This window comes from Rhinatrema bivittatum, chromosome 4 (assembly GCF_901001135.1).
Source record: "Rhinatrema bivittatum chromosome 4, aRhiBiv1.1, whole genome shotgun sequence".
NCBI lineage: Eukaryota > Metazoa > Chordata > Amphibia > Gymnophiona > Rhinatrematidae > Rhinatrema > Rhinatrema bivittatum.
The window spans coordinates 175,275,915-175,295,746 of record NC_042618.1 but is presented as its reverse complement, the minus strand read 5'-3'; the positions used below and the strand labels follow the sequence as shown (position 1 = coordinate 175,295,746).

General features: G+C 45.5%; 1 long non-coding RNA gene across 2 annotated transcripts in view; it reads right to left on the bottom strand.

Moving 5' to 3' along the window:
• Nucleotides 1-17,079, bottom strand: part of LOC115090333 — a 164,902-nt gene extending 147,823 nt beyond the window's left edge. For both annotated transcript variants that reach the window (XR_003856374.1, XR_003856373.1), the window contains exon 1: nucleotides 16,432-17,079. This is a non-coding gene — a long non-coding RNA (uncharacterized LOC115090333). The remainder of the gene's footprint in view (nucleotides 1-16,431) is intronic.
• Nucleotides 17,080-19,832: the final 2,753 nt, after the last annotated feature.

Genomic DNA, 19,832 nt, shown 5'->3' with positions numbered 1-19,832 from the left:
CTAAGGGCACTAGCCCATGCAACATTATCCCTACATCACATTAATAAAATCCTGGGTCCTCCCAAAACTATTTTCTCCCCTTCAGGCACATCAAAGCAGATTACATTCAGATACTGTGGGTAATTTCCCTCTTCCCTATCTAACAGGCCGATGTAAAAAGGCACAGTCAGCCTGCACTGTGTGCAAAACTTATTGCGCAGACAGCAAGGAGTTGGGTGTGCAGAATGTGAGTTTCTAAATGAGAGCACAGTTTAGGGCCCTCACATGGAAATATGAGGGCATTAAGTAGTTACACTGCATCTGGCCAGCACACAGTTTTCAGCACTGGAAACTTAATTGCAGCTCTGACCCAGGAGAAATTGAAAACAAAGGTTTAAAACAGTTAGGAACACTAGGGAAGTGTCAGCAGCCACCACCACTTAGCTGGATAAATCAGTGAGTAGCAGTACTGTACCTGGCTGAGCGCTGGATAAATCAGTATTTATCTGGCTAAGTGCTGACGTTACCCAAATAATCTCTGGTCAGGGATGCCTCCCCCCTCCTTTCTGAGTTAATGTGCATTCAGCCTGTACCACACATGTTAAAAGGTTTAGGAATTATTTTTTTTTTTTAACTCCCAAAGCATTTGTATAATGTTAGCTTGCCACACTGGGAATTAAATATTTTAATATGAGCATTAAAACCAGGTGCTGAAATCAAGTGCACGAGGTTTAACACTCAGCTATCTGCATGGGCCTGTAAGTTTGCACCACAGACTTTGGAGGGTGAAGTGACTGGTCCAGCGTCCGAGCCACTCAGGACTATGAACAAGTCTACCATGGCCTACTCACACGTAGCTTATACGCGAGGTTCACTCCTGTCCAGGCATGCGCAAAATTCACCCATTTGGAGACGTTACTCCAAGAGAGACATCGCACTCCATCACCGAGCCACTCCTTAGAAGGGCATGGCTCAGACTTGGGAAATCCTGAAATAAAACGCCATTCATCACCACCTTCTTGGTCAGTTACCTGGCCTTTGACCCACAGCCCATTTAAGGCACAAGGTGTCCAGAAGTTGGACCCCCACAGACTATGTCCCATGAAGACACCACGGGGTGCTAGGTGATACCTAGGACAGCTACTGCTTACTCTTGTCCGGAGCATTACATTAAAAAAAAAAAACAAAAAAAAAAAAACCACAACCTTTTCCAGTTTCAGCTCAAGGGGGTTTACAACATTTTTCCAAGAACAATAAAGTCCCTTCCCCAAAATGCTAACAATCTAAGTGGGTACCTGAGGCAACTAGAGTGCCTTGTCCAAGGTCAAAAAAAATAAAATTAAAAAAAAAGTGTCAGTTTGGGAAGCCAGGGTTCAAATCCCAATTTTCTCCACTTATTCCTTCATCCACTAGGTCAGGGATAGGCAAATTACAATCCATGGGCCAAACCTTGCTCGACACTGTAATGCAGCCTCCTACCTTGTGCTGGAACGTCAATGTTTGTGGCCCGCCAACACCAAAACCCTCCCATCTTCCAAAACGGCCTTTTGTGACACACATCTAGCTACAGAAGGGGGGGGGGGGGGGTCGTACTCACTGGTATCACTGCTGCTCAGGGTCCTGGGCTTGGGTCAGTAGTCGCCCAGCCCTGCTTGCCTGGGCACCATCCTCTTCCTCCTGTGGCCACACATACACCCCCCTCTCCCAGCTGCCTGTAAGGGAAAGCCAGGGACAGGCTCGCCCCATTGCTGTGAGGAAGTGTAACCCGCTGCCACCACAGGTCCATGCACTGTCCAGGCAGGGATTGGGGGGGGGGGGGGGGGGGGAGATCTAGGCTGCAACCACCACTGCCCATCTTATTGCTCGTGGCAGCCGCCATCCTGCCTGACCCGGGACATGCACTGCAGATCGCCGCCCCTTCTGCCGGCTGATTTTTCCTTCTACCTCTCCCTCCTCTTCAGGGGCAGCATTTGTACAGGGAGTGGTGTGATTGAGGGCCAGGTTTAAAATGTGGACTAAGAGTAGGAGAGAAAAACTGAACTCCTGCAAGATAAGGTTTGTTTGGGGGTTTTTTTTCCTCTGACAGGATGCTGAAATAGCCATCATCTGACCAACGATGTCCTGTCTCCTTGCTACGGTAGCTCCTACAAGCTAGAGCCAGTCCAGAAATATCAGTCCAGTAGCAAGGTATCAGCTTAATCCTTTTCTGCTTGACTTTTGTTTCCACACCTGCAATAATAAAACAGGAAGCTATTCTACAGAAAAAAAAAAAAAAAAAAGCGCAATGGGGGAGTTACTTCCTCTCCCCCTACCCACTCAGGGAGCTCCTTGGTGTCTCCTCCCTCCATCCTAGAACCTGTAAATGGGGCCCTGGCAAAAAGATAGATAAATATATAGTTTGCCACCTCTGCTTCAACTGGATTCTTTGTAAGCCGATAATTCTATAGTTTCAGTGAAAATTAACTTGTGATTAGAAAGTGAAGACCGGGGTGAGAAGCTGCCGCCTTCTCTCCCTGTTGTCATTCTGTAGAGCCTATGCAGCCCGACCTCCCCCCCTTTTGCAAGCAATGAGAAAGCTTTGATTGGCCCAACATAAAGTTACACGAGTTTGCTTTGTAGATCACCTAAGCCCATGTCCTACGTCGTTGTTGGACGGTGGGGCCCATAGCAGTGGCCGCACCCGGCACCTCCAGGCCTGCTGCTCCTGCGACGCAGTTGTACTGCCACCACCTGGGCGAGCCCTGCGGCGCGTGCCGCCCCCAGTAGCTCGCCCCAGGTCAAGATTTGCCTCCTCGTAGTGCTTTGGCCTTCGGATTGTTAGGGGAAAGAAGAGAGAAGGTAGTGCAAGAACTTCTCCCCCTCCCCCGGCAGACGAGAGGCTTTTTTTTTTTCAGTCAGAAGGTTATATAGGACTGTTTGGAGCGTCGGGCTCCATTCTTCAGGAGACTTCTGTTCCCCCCCCCCCCCCCCCTTCTGCCACAGGCTGCGTCAACCATGGATAGACCTGGAGAGGAACTGTTGAGATTGAGATGTATTCCACCTTCTCTCCATGATGGGGGAGATCTGATCTCAGTCCCGTCCCTCTGGGTTAGAAGCTATGGGTTATTCTGGGCTTCCAAAATCTGCAACACTAGAAGTGTTGACAGCAATTGCTAGTCTGGAAAAATCTGTTTCTTCTAAAATAGATTCGGCGACGTGCTCCTTAGTTGGTCTTTCTGGTTAAGGAACAGTCAAAAGAAACAAGGCCAGAGGAAAGTTTATTGAAATTAATAAAAATGTTCACAACTACATAAATGTAACCTAGCATTTATGAAGCATAACCTTTACACATTATGGGCATTTAATTTTCCTTAATTTCTTCCTCAGAATGTGGACTAAATAGCAAATTGTGTGTTTTAGTTTCAGTTTAAAGGGTTTTTTTCTTTTTTTAAATATTGTCATACGCTGTGCTCTTTGCCTCAGGGTTCCCTTAATTTACTTGACACCAAAACAGGTTAAACATTGTTGGGTAACTCTGGATCAGAATAAAAAAAAACAGCCAAGATAGATCCTGGTTTTCTGCAGGGCCACTGGAGCTCGTCCCCTGCCAGCACTTTATGACTGATTTCTCTGTAGCAATGCAGTCCAATCTAAATCCGGGTCATTTGAAGTTGGATGTATTCTCACACCTCCAGACAGTCAGGATCCAAACATCCCCTGCTCTCACTGGCAGTCGCTGGGCCAGGCCTGAGCTCCAGGGCCCAAATTACCAAGGCTTTCTGCATAGAGGGAGAGAAGCAGAGTGAGCTCAGGCCCTGGTGTCCTTCAGCAGCCTGACATGGTGGAGAATCCCTCCTTCCACCCAGGTTTATTTTGCTGGGGACTGTTAGGCTATTTTTTTTTTTTGCTGATCACAGTCAAAACATTGTAACAAGAAAAGTCTACACAAAAGACCCTTTAACTCTTCTAGTGCACCTAAATTTCTTAACGTCAGCCCTTCATCTTCACTGGGTCCCCACCCCCCCAATTATGACTGCATCTTCCTTTCTCATTTCTCTGTAGAAGATTTCAGTGGCAGCTCCTTCCATTAATAAGAAGAATTAGCAACTTTGAAGTGAGAAATATTCTTTTCATATCTGAAAAATCCTGAAATCCCTCAGTTAGAATCCCCTTCCATCCCTTGACCCTGGAAATCCTGAAAGGGACTTTCCTCTGCTCTCCTCTATTGCACACACTGAGACGAAGGTGCTCTCTCTCCACCCTGGAGGGGGGCAGCTCGTGTCCCCCTCTGCCCAGTCTCACAGCCTGTCTTCCCAGCGCTACCCCTTGAGCCAATCCAGCTATCGTGTGCCCCCGGTGCAGCTTACGTCTCAGTAAGCCACATGTATGTGCAGGTTTTTCATAGGGGGGGGGGGGGGGGGGGAGCCAGTTTCAGTTTTGGCTGGCTCCCTGCTCCTCCCATCCCCATCTTTAAAGGTTTTTTGTTTTTTTTTAATTCTTCAACAGCCTAAAAAGCAGCACTGTTCAGTTCAGTTACTGCACTCAGACTTAAGTTAGTGCCTTTTATTTTGGTGCACAGAAGTAGATGTTAAAAAATAAAGATTCTTTGCAAGGGCTAGGATAAAGTTTCATTGAAACAGGAAGGATCTGGGACAGTGCAATGCCCCTCCCTCCAAGCTCAGCTCCATGTGTTCATTACTGCACAGCCTCTGTCTAACAGCACTGCGTGCTGTACTAAGTCCATAGCCGCTTACACAAGTATGAAGTGGCCAGGCTGAGAACAGCTGGAGCAGCCCTTCTACATCTGGCCTGGATCCTTTCCCTCCAGTGCCACCACTCTGCCCATGCCAGTAATGGCTTTGATGCAATTTTCTGTCATCCAAGGGGGAAAATCCCCACCTCAGGATACAGTGGAGCTTTCTCCTCTAACCAAAAAGGGTTCAAAGGCTGTAGGGGGGAGAAGCAGGAACAAGCCAAGCAAAAATGATCTTACAATGTCCTGGTGGAATTCATACAGCAAGGCAAGCTTCTGTTTCAGGTCACAGATCGTTTTAATTAAAAAATAGAAATAGACCATTAAGAAGTAGGAGGGAACAGGCCATAGCTCACAGCCAAGGGAAGGAGTCATTTAAGCCCCAGAGGATTCAGAGATTCATGAGAGTTGGAATAAAAAAAAGTTGCATACAGAAATGGCCATTTACAAGACAGCATGGATGTGTTTGTAACCCTGATGCACAGGTCAGTGTCATGTTTGCAGGTGGTTTACGGAGCTGAGCAGAGGCATTCCCAGCAGCAGGGCTGGAACTTGTCTGCACACTTTTGGTTTAAAAAAAAAAAAGAAGAAAGAATTGACATTTTATAGATTTAGCTTATACTTTTTTCCCTTGCAAGCTCCACAGACTTATCTACAGTACCTGAATGCATTTCCTTGTCCCCAGAAGGCTCACAATCTCTGGGCCTTATTTGTGGCTTTTCTCCCATTCTGGGTCTATTAAAAATGCTTAGTAAATGAGACTCAGTTTGTACTTAAAGGCAAAAGGAAAACACTAACAGGCTGATACAGTACGGTGCGCTCCGGTGGAGCACCCTGTTACCCCGCGTTTGACGCACTAGCTCTACCCCTTATTCAGTAAGGGGTAATAGCGTGTCGAAAATGCACATACAACACCCCCGCAACTAATAGTGCCTGCAACATGCAAATGCATGTTGATGGCCCTATTACTTATTCCCGCGCGATTCAGAAAGTAAAATGTGCAGCCAAGCCGCACATTTTACTTTCAGAAATTAGTGTTAATTTCTGCCGGTGCCGGGGAAGTGTACAGAAAGGCAGTAAAAACTGCTTTTCTGTGCACCCTCTGACTTAATATCATGGCGATATTAAGTCAGAGGTCCTAAGTTAAAAATTTAAAAAAAAAAAAAAAAAAAAGGCCCGCGGCTTGAAAATTGGACACTCAATTTTGCCAGCATCTGGTTTCTGAACCCGTGGCTGTCAGCGGGTTTGAGAACCAACGCCGGCAAAATTGAGAGTCTGCTGCCGCTTCCATCAAAAGAGGTGCTAGGGATGCGCTAGTGTCCCTAGCCCTCTTTTGTATAGGCCACCCTCCTGAATCGCACGCTCAGGAGAGTGGCCTGTGCGCACCAGAAGAGCGGGCATTCGCCCACTCTCCCACGTGTTTTTCTGAATCGGCCTGAAAGTGACTTGCCCAAGGTCACAATGAGCACCAGCAGGCTTTAAACCCCCTGGCTTCCCTGGTTCTTCTTAGCCTGCTCTAACCACTAGGATACATCTCCATTTCAAGTGGCATGTAAGAAAGTTAAATAAAGAGTATTGCATAATTTTCTGGGAAAGATTCTGTGTATATTTTAGCAGGTGTATGTGCAGGAAGATTTGGTGGAATCATTTTCAAAGTGGACTTAGGTGCATATTTGCTATCTAGCAAGTTAGAAAGGAAGTCTGAGCTAGCCCATTATCCCAAGTTCTACCGACTGCAAATGTTACCTTCAGAAGTGTCACTTTAGCTTAGCCTCCCCCTGTTTCAGCCCAGTTAGAAATGCCTGCTCCAAAGAGCTTACTAACAAGCCGAAAAATATAACAAAAGGAGACTGCTCCATTTGGCAAGATCCAGAGTTTGGGGGCGGGGGAGTTATTCACAGACATAAAATTTGTCCAGGACAGACCTAAATATCCCCCAAGCTGGCAGCTGGATAAATGCTATAGGTCCAGTAGTAGCTTTCTAAAGAAAACAAGAGCTCAGGTCAGCAAATGGAAGCCTTTTGAACTTTTCCCCCCCAAGTCAGCACTCTTGGCAGAAAATCCCCACTGTACAGGTGAACTCTAGTCAGAGAAGCTTCAACAAGTCGCAGGTCTGCAAAATTTCTCTGGTCCCGGCTCACAGGATTTTAGGTATCTCCCCAGCCTCCAATATGGAGGCCATGAGGAATGAGCCTCTGGAAGAGGACCATCTCTGCACAGCACCCAGATGCAGAAGGGGGATGGGCAAGGGAGAGAGACAGATGGACATTTAGTTTAACGTGACTGGGTCAGAGGAGCTCTCCCAAAAGCCCCCTCCCCCTTAAACACTTTTGCTTGCGTAGAAATTCAAATGAACAGAGCTGCCAGGTGCATGTTGGGACGGGAGACACAAACTGGGATCTGGTTTTCCCAAGAACATCCTTTCCCTCTTGATGAACCTGACTTCGGAACGAGGTAATGTCGGGCTGCACAGGACTCCAAACCAGTGCTGGCAGGAGATGGAACTGGGCCCCTCTGTACATGCAGGACTGGTCTGAGAGGGCAGCGATGTGCCTCCGTGAGACGTGCATGATAAGGGAAAGAGGTCAGATAATAAAACTGGAACAGTCTCGTGAATTCATGCCCTGCCGGGTGCCACACAGCTACCCCTCCCAGCATTTTCTCTGCAGACCGATATCAGCCCTTGTCTGGTCTACTCTGCAGGTCACGGTCCCTCTCAGCAAGAACAGACACTAACAGTACGAGACTGGCCCTTGAGGCCTCCTTCCCGACTGGGATGCAGGAGAGAGAGAGAGAGAGAGAGAGAGAGAGACTATAAAATCCATTTCCCTGTCACCGATTATATATGAATATGTACGTGCATGCATGACACTGGCACCCACTGAAAAACAGGATTCCAAGATGCCAGCCATGTACGCAGACCCACGCCACGAAAGGATCTGCAGTCACAAAGCTCATCTCACTGGGGATAGGAAGGGCTCAGCAGCATTTGTGTCGCGCTCGGAGCCGCCTTCAGCTGGAATTAGAATTCCTCGGAGAAGATGATGATCTCTTCTGTAGTACTTTTACATTTTGCTGGAGGATGACATTACCCTTGGGACAGCAGCATAGGAAACAGAGTACACGAGAAACGACACGCTGCACTAAAACTGCAGCGGGCCACTGGGTCTCCGTCTTAACACACTTCAGAGAAAGAAAAGATGTCTTAACTCCTGCTCTTTGGAAAGCCCTCTCCAGTGAATGGGGGGAGTGGAGAAAGATCCTGTGTCTTTAAGAACTGCCTTCATTGTCTGTTCGGGACAGAGAGGCTTCTGTGAGAAGGGATGGTGGGGGTGGGGGATTCTCCCCCCTCTGGCCCCCTCCCTCACCATTAAAAGATCATTGGAACAAGCCCCCCATTCTCTCCTGGAGAGGGACCCCGTCTAACGCCAAGTGACTCTTAAGGCTAGCATTTATCCATGAGCACTTGGGTTTTTACAAAGAGCCCTGAAGTGTCAAATAAACTCCCTCAGACCCCAAACTAGACAAGCCTCCCTTTATTGTCATCCCCGCAGGGAGACAAACGGACTTTGTGCCGAAGAGCTGGGCTCTGACAAAAAAAGAAAAAAAAAAAAACAGTGCTTTTTGTCTCCATGTTTAGAGGATGGGGAGCTGTGCAGGGATTGGCCCAGCAGATAGAAGTCCTGCAGTTCCTATTTTTTTTTTGGTATCCAGGTGGATTAGACAGGACAGAAGTCTCCAGCTGCAAATAGAGGACAAGACAACGTTTCCAAGATGCCCACATCCATGCCCAGTCTGTGGGTGCTTTCTACCCACAGAGTATGCTTTGCACTCAAAAGGAAAGGCGCACATTCTCACTTAGGGGGAAAAAAAAAAAAAAAAAGAAGCCTCCTGATAACCTGCTGGAGGAAAGCAGAAGCCTAACCAATGCAGGGGGGGGGGGGGGGGGTAGAAGAAAGTCAGACCCAGATTTCAGGCCACTAAAAGAAAAACATAACTCTGTGCCTCTTTAGTACATAGATATCCCAAAAATCTGCACCCCTGGAACTGTGCAGGACTTCAAAGCTACATGCAGCAAGGAGGCCATTTACTTAGCAGAGTTTTAGCCACCTTCCTGCTGTGCAGCAGACGTGACGTGCACCCCGACAGAAAGATAAAAAGCAAACACACAATTTGTGTTCCAAGATAAAAAGCATGATCAATCCTGGTGATTTACTAAGTTTGTGCCACTTCCATTTAAGCTGTACCCCTTGGGGTCACTCTGGATGGAGGAGGCATGTTGCCTGCAATGAATAGGAGCCGACAGGTTCTTGCAGTGTGGGTCGTCATGGTGACGTCATAGCCAATGAAGACCAAGCCGTGACTCATCAGCCCAAGATGCTTAAATGACTTAGTCAATGAATTCATTCCAACAGCCCCTCACAGGACTATAATCAAATAAGCAGTAATCCCAGTGAGGTCATGGGAGGACTGGACCCCAATTCACTTCCTAATCCAGCATAAGGATGGTCAAAAGTGTGATTGAGAATCCTTCCATGAACTCTGCCTCAGCAAGTCCAAGCAATGGAAGCCGGGCTAGGGAATCCAACATGGCTGTTCATGGCCAGTCCCCTGGTTTTAACTTTATTTTGTTTCAGTTCCTTACTTTAATCCCTAATGACTAAGGGGTCTGCATATGCTAGAAATTGGCTTGTAGGCTCAGCCTCTTCTTGCCCAACTTGCCTCAATTCAGCAGAACAATGCTGTGTGATGACACTAGAGGAACATTTCTAGAAGTGACTGATCAAGGTACATTTGAAGTTCTGCAATAACAGGAGTCAGATCAGTAGGGATGAAAACTGACTTGCATATGACATTTATGAAATAGCAGGAGTTACTCTAATAGGTCTAACTGGGGGGACTGAATTCTCAGAAGAGTTCAACTGCTGGAGACAGACAGAAAAATGGCTGTGGTGTGTAGCTTGTCAGCAACTCAGGTATGTGTGACAGTAGGTGCAGATAGGCCTTAATGGCTCAAGGCTCCCCCAACCTGTCCAGGTCACCTCAGTCAGTTAGGTTTTCAAGATATCCACCATGAATACTCTAAAACGTTTGCATAAACAAGGTCTTAACTATATGCAAAAATGTACTGCATGCATATTTGTGGTGGATATACAGATAACCCAAATGGCTGCAGGGTCACCAGGACACGTTTTAGGTGACTGGTAAGAGCTCTCTACCTCCTGCCTTTCAATGCATGTGATGCATTCCTAGCACCTCCAGGTGAGCCCCCTTGCTGAAACATTGCAAAAGTAGTAAATACAAAAGAAAACCCAGAAACAAAACCCAATTGACTTCTGTGCTGCGGTGCTTGTGTATTTGGCTGCAGTCCATTAGAGCACAGAATGAGCTCATCCATCACAACCCAGTCCAATATGTAGCTCAAGGAAGATACTTCCACTCGAAGGTGCATCTGCATGAATGCCAAGCAGTGTGTGCCCTCTCCCCTGCCTCCCCCTGTCTCCTGGAGAACGGTACTGAATGTCTGCACTGTCGCACTTGCCCCCCACTTCAGGCCATGAAGGTTCATGGATCACATACAAGCGGTTTCTTTGCTGTCACTGTAGGATAGCGATTCCAGTTAAGTGTTAATATACCTGGGATTCACCACCACGTTCAGAGACATTTGCTTGTCTCTGTGAGGATGAGGGTTGTAGGTGGAATGAGTGCTGTGTGCACCTTTTTCTTAGTTTGTAATTTTAGCTGTGGCTTCCCATCCTCCTTTGAGCTTCTGGTTCAGTTGGAAGCAGCTTCTACCATACCAGGAGTCTTCATTCAGAAGGATCCAGGTTATTTGTTTTATTTTTAACACAAGTTCTCTAGCCCAGCCAGTCACAGTAGCAGTTGACTGGGAGCCACAAATTGTGATTTGCTCTGAAACCCAGTATGTTTTCACCCTAGTTCCAGCCACTAAATGTCACTTCTGAGTGACAGAACTTCCTCCAAGGGGCTACAGAGGCTGTCTCAGCAGCTGGCCCAGCATTGAAAGCCAAGCCCAGTGGCCCTACCAGTGAGCCAGGAGGCCTAGCCCTAGATGCTACATCCAGGACAAGCTACCTATGTTGATAGGTATCAGTACACTATTCTATATGTGTAAAGGTAACTTGTTCTGACAGGAAAGGAATAAACACTGAGGCGATTGATAATACAAGAACTCCTTTAGCCATCACATCCCAGTGGCCATATCCGTTAGTAGTTACCTAGGCTATGCCCCCAGCTCTCCTTGCTATTGTCTTAATACAGCGTGCAACCTTGCACTGTATGTCTTCCAACAAAGTGTAAATGATTGTGTAAAATGTAGCCAGCAGTCTTTTTAGACCTAAGAGGAAACTGATTTTTTAGCAAGTTTCCATACCTTCCACTGGGCTAACGAGTATTATCCCCAAAATGTTAGGGAATACAGGAGTTTGAGATTGCACTGGTCCTTTCAGGAGCGATTCGTCTTGGTCAAGAATGCTGCAGATAAAGTGAGGTGAGGCACCGAGAAAGGGAACTAGTGGTATCACAGGTCCACTTTATGGAAGCCATTGGGAGACCTGAACAGAAAATCTTACATTACGACCACATAGAATCAACTCAAATCTGCATCGCACTATGTCTACAATGCAAAACAATGACCTTTATAAAGTAGTTTAATTGCTAAAGTACTGCTGACAAAATAAGGACTACCCAAATAGTTATAAATTACACAGTGATTAAGTCCTAAGCAGAGGTCAAGAAAGAGCCCAAGCCAAGGTACTAATTGTGGCTTGTTCATGGGACCTCCAAGAATTTTTTTTTCTTGGAAACAAACTGACCATGTATACACACACATGCACATATAAATAGGCTCCACATAAGAGGATTACCAACCTGCTGGAATTACTTACAGGAAATATGGATCAGCATCACCTTACTAGATGAGTTGGTGAAAATACAGTTTAAGATTTTTGTTGATGAAAAATGCAGCAAAAAGAGAATGTTTGTGTGTGTTTGCTGAAATAGCAATCTTTTACAGAGCAGTATTGTGTGTTAGCGGGTGGTTTCTTCCTCCTGCTTTTATAATGTTATCACATCAGGGTGTCTGACCTCCCCCTCCCCTATATTATACAAGTTTGCAATCCCAGCTGAAAGACCAGCTCTTGGCCAAAGAGACAGCAATTCTCCAGTTTATTCAATCTGAATAGCTGCTGCTTCGCCTGCATCCATCTTTCCTTTTAGGTTTTGCATGTGCACAGGACTGAGCAGAAATGACTGGGACCAGATGGTTTTCTCTTAAGAGGTACTAGAGCCATCTGGAGCTCTCCCCCCCCCCCCCCCCCTTCAAAAGGTGTGGGCAGGGGCTCCTCACCAGTTTCAGGGATATTGAGAACTCCCATTCTCTTCAGATGAGAGAGTGTTTGAGTTCAGTTTACTAGCTCACTTATTCAGAACACTGAATATGTCGACATGCAAGTTCACATTTAAGCAGAATCAGGAAGGTCCACATTAGGGGAAATGAGGTTGCCAGTCCCTCTTGTCATGACTATTGAAACAAATTCCTTTCTACACATGGGGCAGGCTTAAATCTGAAACAGTTTATCTAACCCCTAAGCAATATTCAATTATAAATTCAATTAAACATTTTAAAAGTCCCTATCACTAGTTCTGAATGTGATATTCAAAAAAAGCCAAGCATCTAAGTTTAGGCCCCTGTGTTAAGATCCCTATTTTCACCCTAACTTAGAAGTTTTTAGCTGAAAACTTACCTAAATACAGAGAGCTAAATTTAATTTTTCTAAATTTAGGAGGCTACTGGTCCATATTCAGACATGGTCTGAATAGCAAAGTTAGCCAGATACTCTTACCTTGCTAACTTTGGAGACAGTCAATAGTGCAGCTGCACTATCTGGCTAGCTTTAGGGCAGCTCTTTGGCCCGAGCAGAGAGTTAGCTGGCTAACTCAATTCTTCCCACTTATTCCCCCAGAATGCCCCTTACCTAGGCTAAATTCTAGCCACCTAACTTAGATAAGTTTAGCCAACTAATGTGTTCTGTCTAAATACTTTTGACTATGGATCTCCTAGTGCTTAAAAGCAGTGCTATGCTCCACCTTAAAATATGCCACCGTAGCCACACATTTTAGGATCCTAAAGTTAGGAATTCAACCCTTAAAGCTTCAATATGACATGGATTTCCTTATTTTCTATTTAAAAACTTAGTTTTGGAGGAGAGAGATGCCCTTCTGTCCTCAGCCACACTATAAGAGATACTAAGCTGTTTCAGTGTTAGCCAAATACTATTTCTCAAAAGAGGGCAATGCTTGGAGGTAAAAAGGCAGAGATGCTATCTTATCAGTAACTCCAGCCATGCTGCCCCCTTTCCCCAGGCTGATAGTGTTGGGGGAAGACAGCCAGACAGAAACCAGTCCCCTTCTGCATCACTGGTGTGGTCTTTGTAGGACTCTAAATAAGGGAACTATTCATGTTTGTCCCAACACACACAAAAGTACTATTGTACATCCCTGCATCTCGGACCCTCCATTAGCGCTAAACTGGTGTCACTCCGGTACTGGGGTTTGTAACAGAGCCTCCCTTTATGAAGGTACAGATGCCAGACTGGTCCAAGCTCATCAATATTATGCCAAAAAACATTAGTAGACAGTAAATAAAGTCACTCTTTGCCAAAAATCCATCAACAGCTGAAACAGTCAGGTGTCAAAGTCAATGTATATTTCCCTTTTGGATTGGCTGATTTAAGTTTGTTGACTCACCTGGGAGTCCCAGCACCTATAATTAGGGATGGCAGGAATGACTGGTTTTAGAATCCAGTTGAATAGGTGCATTCAAATCGGACACTTAACAGCACCTACAGGCTGTACAGAGACCCTGCAAAATCTACCCCAGAGTGCCTGATTTGGAAAAACTAACTTCACAACTAAATTCAGAGCAGCTTCAAATCATTTCAGTGTCTTTTTAATGAAATGAGTTACAGTTCTGCTGCTAATCCTAACGTAAATCATGCAAGGTCATGCCATAGCCCATTTTACTTTGATTTTTTAGGTTATTCTTTAGAAGACCCAGTAAGGTTAAAATATTTGAAGGCTACGGTTACAAGCCCATCCTTCAAGAATCTCAGTGAGAACGCTAAGAGGATCACCAGATGTCTAATTGAACATAAAATGTGATACCTGTTTACGTTGGAATGGATGTATTTATGGTTGACTGTTCAGTTAACTTAGTGCAAGAGGACTCAAGTTTTACCAGGTTCATTGGGAGGGGGTGGTCTAGGCCAATATCACTCCCTTCCTCTCTGGATTTTGAGTAGGAGTCAGTCATTGAAGGAGGATCTGTTGCCAGACAGACAATCTGCAAGGTTTGTTGAGTTGGAGCTTAGCCAACATATACGAAGTCAGTTTAATTGCAGCTTAGATTAATGAAACCTAGACACAATTGCTAGCTGCCACCACATCGATGGCTCATTTTAGTTCTAGCACTGCCCACCCCACATCCAAGTCCTCCTTTATTCAGTGCTTATTTTGTCTGGTTATACTGTATTTAGTGAGATTTAAATAATGAAGAAAAAATAAGGAAGGTACACTGGTACAAATCTAATGAATATCTCCCCATAAGAGCACTGTTCACTTAAAAGTAAAGTGCCATAATGTGAGCCTCCTCCATCTGTGTACAGGTATAGTTATACCTCCATCTTAACCAAATTTTCCCTGCTCTGAGGAGCTTACAGTCTGTCTGTACAGTCCTGAGTACATCTAGGTGTGCTTATAAAAAACTGTAGTGCTATAACAGAATGCAACATAGGCATAGCAGCTGGAGACCCTTTCCTTCACAGTTCAAGGCTTGGGACATAGTAACACCTGGTATTATATCACAGGATGTCATACACAACTTCCCCCACCCCACCCCCAGCAGAATGGCCTTATGATTGCAGTCTTACCATGGCATAAAACCACTGAATAAATGGCTCAATTTAGGAGGAAAAAAAATATCACAACACAAGATGGTTTAATCACCTCCAATAATCAACCCTCCAGCAAAACAAAACAAGCTTAACAAACATACATATTTAAGATGACGTCAAGTGTCGTAGATGCACTCTGTACATTACTGGGATTTATTTTTCTACTGCAAGTCTTGCCTTATGGAAGTGGGTTGGTATTGGGGCTGTGATCTATAGCCTTGTTCTTGCCAATACTTAGTATCAACAATGGGCTCTGCTACTTCCTGAGAAATGCATTAAGCCACACTTTCAGGGCCAGGGAAGCCAAAGCACCCCCTCCCAGTCTTTTTCTTTTTTTTTTTAAAGGTCCATCCATTCTTTTGTTGCACTCACAATGCTATGCACCATTTCGGCAGCCCCCCCGACCCGACATGTTTAATCACTTCCAGTGACTGGAACAATAGATGGAGCCTCAGGCACTATCTGATCAAATGTCCCAAAAAAAAAAAAAAAAAAACACAACAGGGCTGGTAAAAAAAAAAAAAAAAAAGAATTCTTGCACACAGAAGGAAGGATTGGATTGCAAAGCTGAGAGGTCAGTTCAGCTCGAGCTGAAGAGAGGTGTTGAAAGACTAATCTTAGGTACAGGGGGTCAGTAATGGGGTCTGACCATTCGTTCTCTGATCGCCACCAACTTTTGGTTGGGACAATCCTTACTGGAACTCTAAAAACAGAAGGACGACGACACGTTTGAGACAATTCACAAAAGAATTATTGTTCAGGGAGACAATCCTTAAGCAAACATTAAAGCTACGGAGAGTCTTGGAAGCAAGAAAGTAGTGTCAAGCTACGCAGACCGGGGGGGCAAACAAAATAAGAAAGTTCTTTATCACATCTCTCCCCGATTGCAAATTGGACAATCATCCCTAGAGGTACAGGTGTACTAACACTACTAGTGTAAGGATCTGAAAGGAATGATGACCAGAATTCCAGTAAGTCAAGATATTGGGGGGGGGGGGGGGGGGGGGGGGGAGAATAGTGTTTTAACTTTGCTCACTTAACAAGGAGCAGGCTAGTTCTTAGACATACTGCTCTGATTTTGCTTTATTTTCCTTAGAAATACAGCCACCACGGTTTTAAAATTGTAAAACCCAGAAGGCGACAGTAAATCCCAAAAGTAGTATGGCTACCCTAAACTAAAGAGGAACTCTGTCATAAATGATCCCACCACTGCCACAAGGCAGCATTGTATCTGTAGCCCATTTTAAATGTACTTCTTGCCCTACGGGGTAGGGAAACACCGAAGAGGTGTCTGGTTAAGTTAAACAGGTCTCTGCCGGATTAAGCTTTCCTTTCTTGCTTTACATTTGACAAAGTAACGGAATGGATTAGTTTATATAGACAGCAAGTTAGGAACAAGTGCAAAGAGAATTGTTTGTCATTAAAAACAAAAAAAGTGTTAGGTTTACTGGGGTAGGGAAACGTTAAGTTTTGAGAACTGACTGCGCTATACATAACCCCCCTATTTTTTTTAAACTTAGTGAAGAGGCTTAGAGGGGGAAGGGTGGAGGCAGGCAGCCTTCCCATTTACTGGGAGGAATTGTACATTCTGACATGTTAAGTCTTCAGTGTCTGAAACGGATTACTAAATCACTGAAGCAATGAGAAGATGGACTACAGCGTATACATGAGACCAATTTAACTGACAGGCACCTGTCACCCAGGTAGTAAAGCATGGGGGGAGGAAGATTACTAGAAAGCACTTACCTTCAGGGTAGGAAGGTCAGAAACACATCCAGATGATATCCCAAAACAAACCGTATTCCACAGAGAGGAAAGGATACTCCACTTAAGATAGAAAGCAGGCTTCCAAGGTTACACCTTAGCAGCTCCAGCAAGGAGGCCATAAACTGCTGCTGTTCTATGCTACTTCCATCACAAACCCTTTATTCCAGCATACACCATGTAAAGCTGTCCCTCGTTCGTGTTTCTTAAACCACAGCTGATATCCAGGACTGCAAAAGAGAGAACGAGGTTTCCAGGCATCCAGACTCCATGTGCTCCCATATTAAACGTGTCCCCCGCTTGCATCCTGGTATACAGGCTCCTCCTGACGATCCAAGAAGTTCCAGTCCCCGGTACGGCAATAGGAAGCTGATAGGGGTGAAAAACGCAAACCATTTTTAAAAGAAAATGTGAAGAAAAAAGAAAAAAAAAAGGAATGACAAACACCGGCAGCCTCCCCGAGACGGGGGAAAAAAATTATAAAAGCCCTCCTAAAACAATCCGAGCACGATAGAGCACCTAGACGCAAACACCCGAAAAAATCCAGTACGAAAAAAAAAGAAAGCTGAACGCAGGCAGGACTAAAGCCGGCAGGTAAAACCAAAGCCATGCACTCCGCACACTCTCTCAGCAGCGTCTACTCTACCCCCACCCCAGCCATTCCCATCTTTTATAAGCCACGCTGCGCCCGGCCCCGCCTCCATACTTCGGAGCCTGCCGGGAAATGGAGTCCAGCCCTGCAGTATTCTTAAAAGCATGGGGAGATTTGGGATTTAGCAAAAAAAAAAGCATGGGGTCATTTACCACCTTGTAATTTTTCCCTTATTTCCCTGCTCTTTTATTTAAATCATTCTGTATATTCATTTGGCAACACACGGAAAATTGTCTTGTCAATAAAGTTATCTGAATCTGATCAAACCACAGAGTCCAAAGGAACGGGGGCGGAAGAAGGCAGCGGAAGTGGAACCGGAGCTCCGTTCCGTCTAAAAGACCCTTCGGCGGACTTCCATTCATGGGTAGAGAAGAATAGCAGTTCTCCAATTCCTCCTCCTCCTCCTATTCCTACTCACCGATCCTACCAGAACCACAAAAATCTAAAGGAAAAAGGCATGCATGATAAGGACAAGGAGATCCAAACTAAGCTGGGATTCCTATAAAAGCAAACAGAAAATCAGATCCACTCCCAGTCAATCTCTACGACATCATCCCCTTCCAGATACAGGAGAAAGAGAAATGGGTACACAGCCCAAGACCAAAACGCAGACCTGACCACAGTTCTGATGGAAATTCAAGATACAGCAATGAAATACTAGGGAAATGAGGAGGGCTAGAAGAGAAACTTGAGATCAAATAGCTCAGGAAGGAGAAAGAAGAGGAAACCCAATAGGTTACAAGAAACAAAAGCTGAAGATCAAAACGGGAAGAGAGCACAGGACGCCTTCAGCCAGGAACCGGCTACCTCAGAACCAATTCAGAGACCACGACCCCTTGCAGTAGCGCAGAACTGAAAGTGCCTCCCCGGAAAGATTCACTTCCAGGAGATTTCACGGAGGGGTAGGGGGCTACCCACAAGCCGATCTACCTGCTACAGAGAAGGCATGGTTTGGGCACTAAGAAGGAGCAAAGAAGTTTATTGTTCTCAGATCTTCCAGGGAGAGCTAAATGGATGTGTACCTGAGTAAGGTGAAAGTGAGTGGGAGAGATGAGACCCACTGATCATCCTGCAGACACACAAGATCTGAGCCCAGAGAGCAGGAGCCCTCCCCACAGACTGCAGGCAGTAGACTGGGTGGGGGAAACTTGGGAAGGACTCCGAAAGACAGCCTGGGGGGGGAGGGGTGAGCATGCAGATTAACAAGGAGGGTGAGGGCTGGGGGCTTGATCTAAAATGGAGACAGCAGGGGATACACCAAGCCTGAAAGGATCAAGGAGGAGTAAGGAACCTGAAGGCAGAAAGAAGTTCTGCATTCCAAATAGCTGAAAACCTGCAGGGTGAAGACAGGGAAACAAGGGATGGGCAGGGACAAGGAGCAGTTTCTGCCAGGTCATCAACCTGGAACCTTTTGGAACCTTTTTGAATTTGCTTCCTTTTCCCCTTTGGGCAAAAGTGGAAGATGCAGATTGTCACTGGACCTGACCCTGGTACCTTTTTTATTTAGAAAATGACTAATGCCAGAGATAGAGTTACAAGGTAGGGGGCACACAGACTCCAAGAAGGTCTAATCCTACAAACCCCTGCTCTCCTCACCTGGGATGTCAAACTAAATCGGCTGAATGTCCAGAATAATTTTATTATTTAACTTGAGCCTCAGTATAATTTGGAGCATGGGCGAACTAGATCCAGTTTTTCTTTATCTGTGCAAACCATTGCTTATGTAATATGATGCCTGTTTGTTAGGAAGGCGACACTAAACATTTCATTTAGAAATCAGTCCCTGGTTTGCTACCGGATCAGAGCCAGGCTTTGGTGTGATGTTATCACAGCTGCAGTACTACATTTGATCCATCACATGCAAATGCATGTGGATGAGGCTGTTAGCTTATTCGCCCCATATTCAAAAAACAAAATGTGTGCCCGACTCACACACTTTTACGCTCAGAAATTAACGCCTGCCCTAGAGAGGCATTACTTTCTGAGCAGCCCAAAAAAGCAGAATTTTCTGCTTTTCGGTACATCCTCTGACTTAATATTGTGATATTAAGTCGGAAGAACCAAAAGGTTAAAAAAAAAAACAGTGTGCCGCAGTCAGGTTAGGAAAAGGGATGCTCAATTAACGAGCGTCCATTTTCCTAACCCACCAACAGCCACCCCTCCTGGACGTCCGCTGCCAAGGCGGAGCTAGGGGCACGCAGTTGTCCCTAGCACCTCCTTTTTAGCGCGACCCTTCATTTAAATATTGTATAGCACACCTAGGAGTGTGCTATACAATACCCACATCTTTATCCACCTCATGGCGGGAACCTCGGGGGCGTTCCCCACGAGTGACGTCACGCCATCCGGGTATTTAGCCTGCCTTTCGTTTGCTAACAATTCGAGTTAGTGAGGATTGGATTTGCCTCCGATCTGAGCTACTCTGCCGCTTCCGTGCTGCCGCTGGATGCGCGTTAGGAAAGCTGGCGCTCAACACTAAGCGCCCGTTTTCCGTGTGTCTTTACTGTATTGGCCTGATTGTAATTTTGATTTCTGATAATCGGTTTATTTGTATTATCTAGAATTTCTAGATGTACATACTATATTGTGGTCATTGTTATATTTGTGTTTTTTTAATAAATAGCTATAAAAAAAAAAGAGGAACCTGACACCAAAGAATGGATGGCAAGAAGTTAGGAAACCTTTAGGCTAGAATGCGTTGTACTCGGGGGTGGACCCTTGTCCTGTGGCA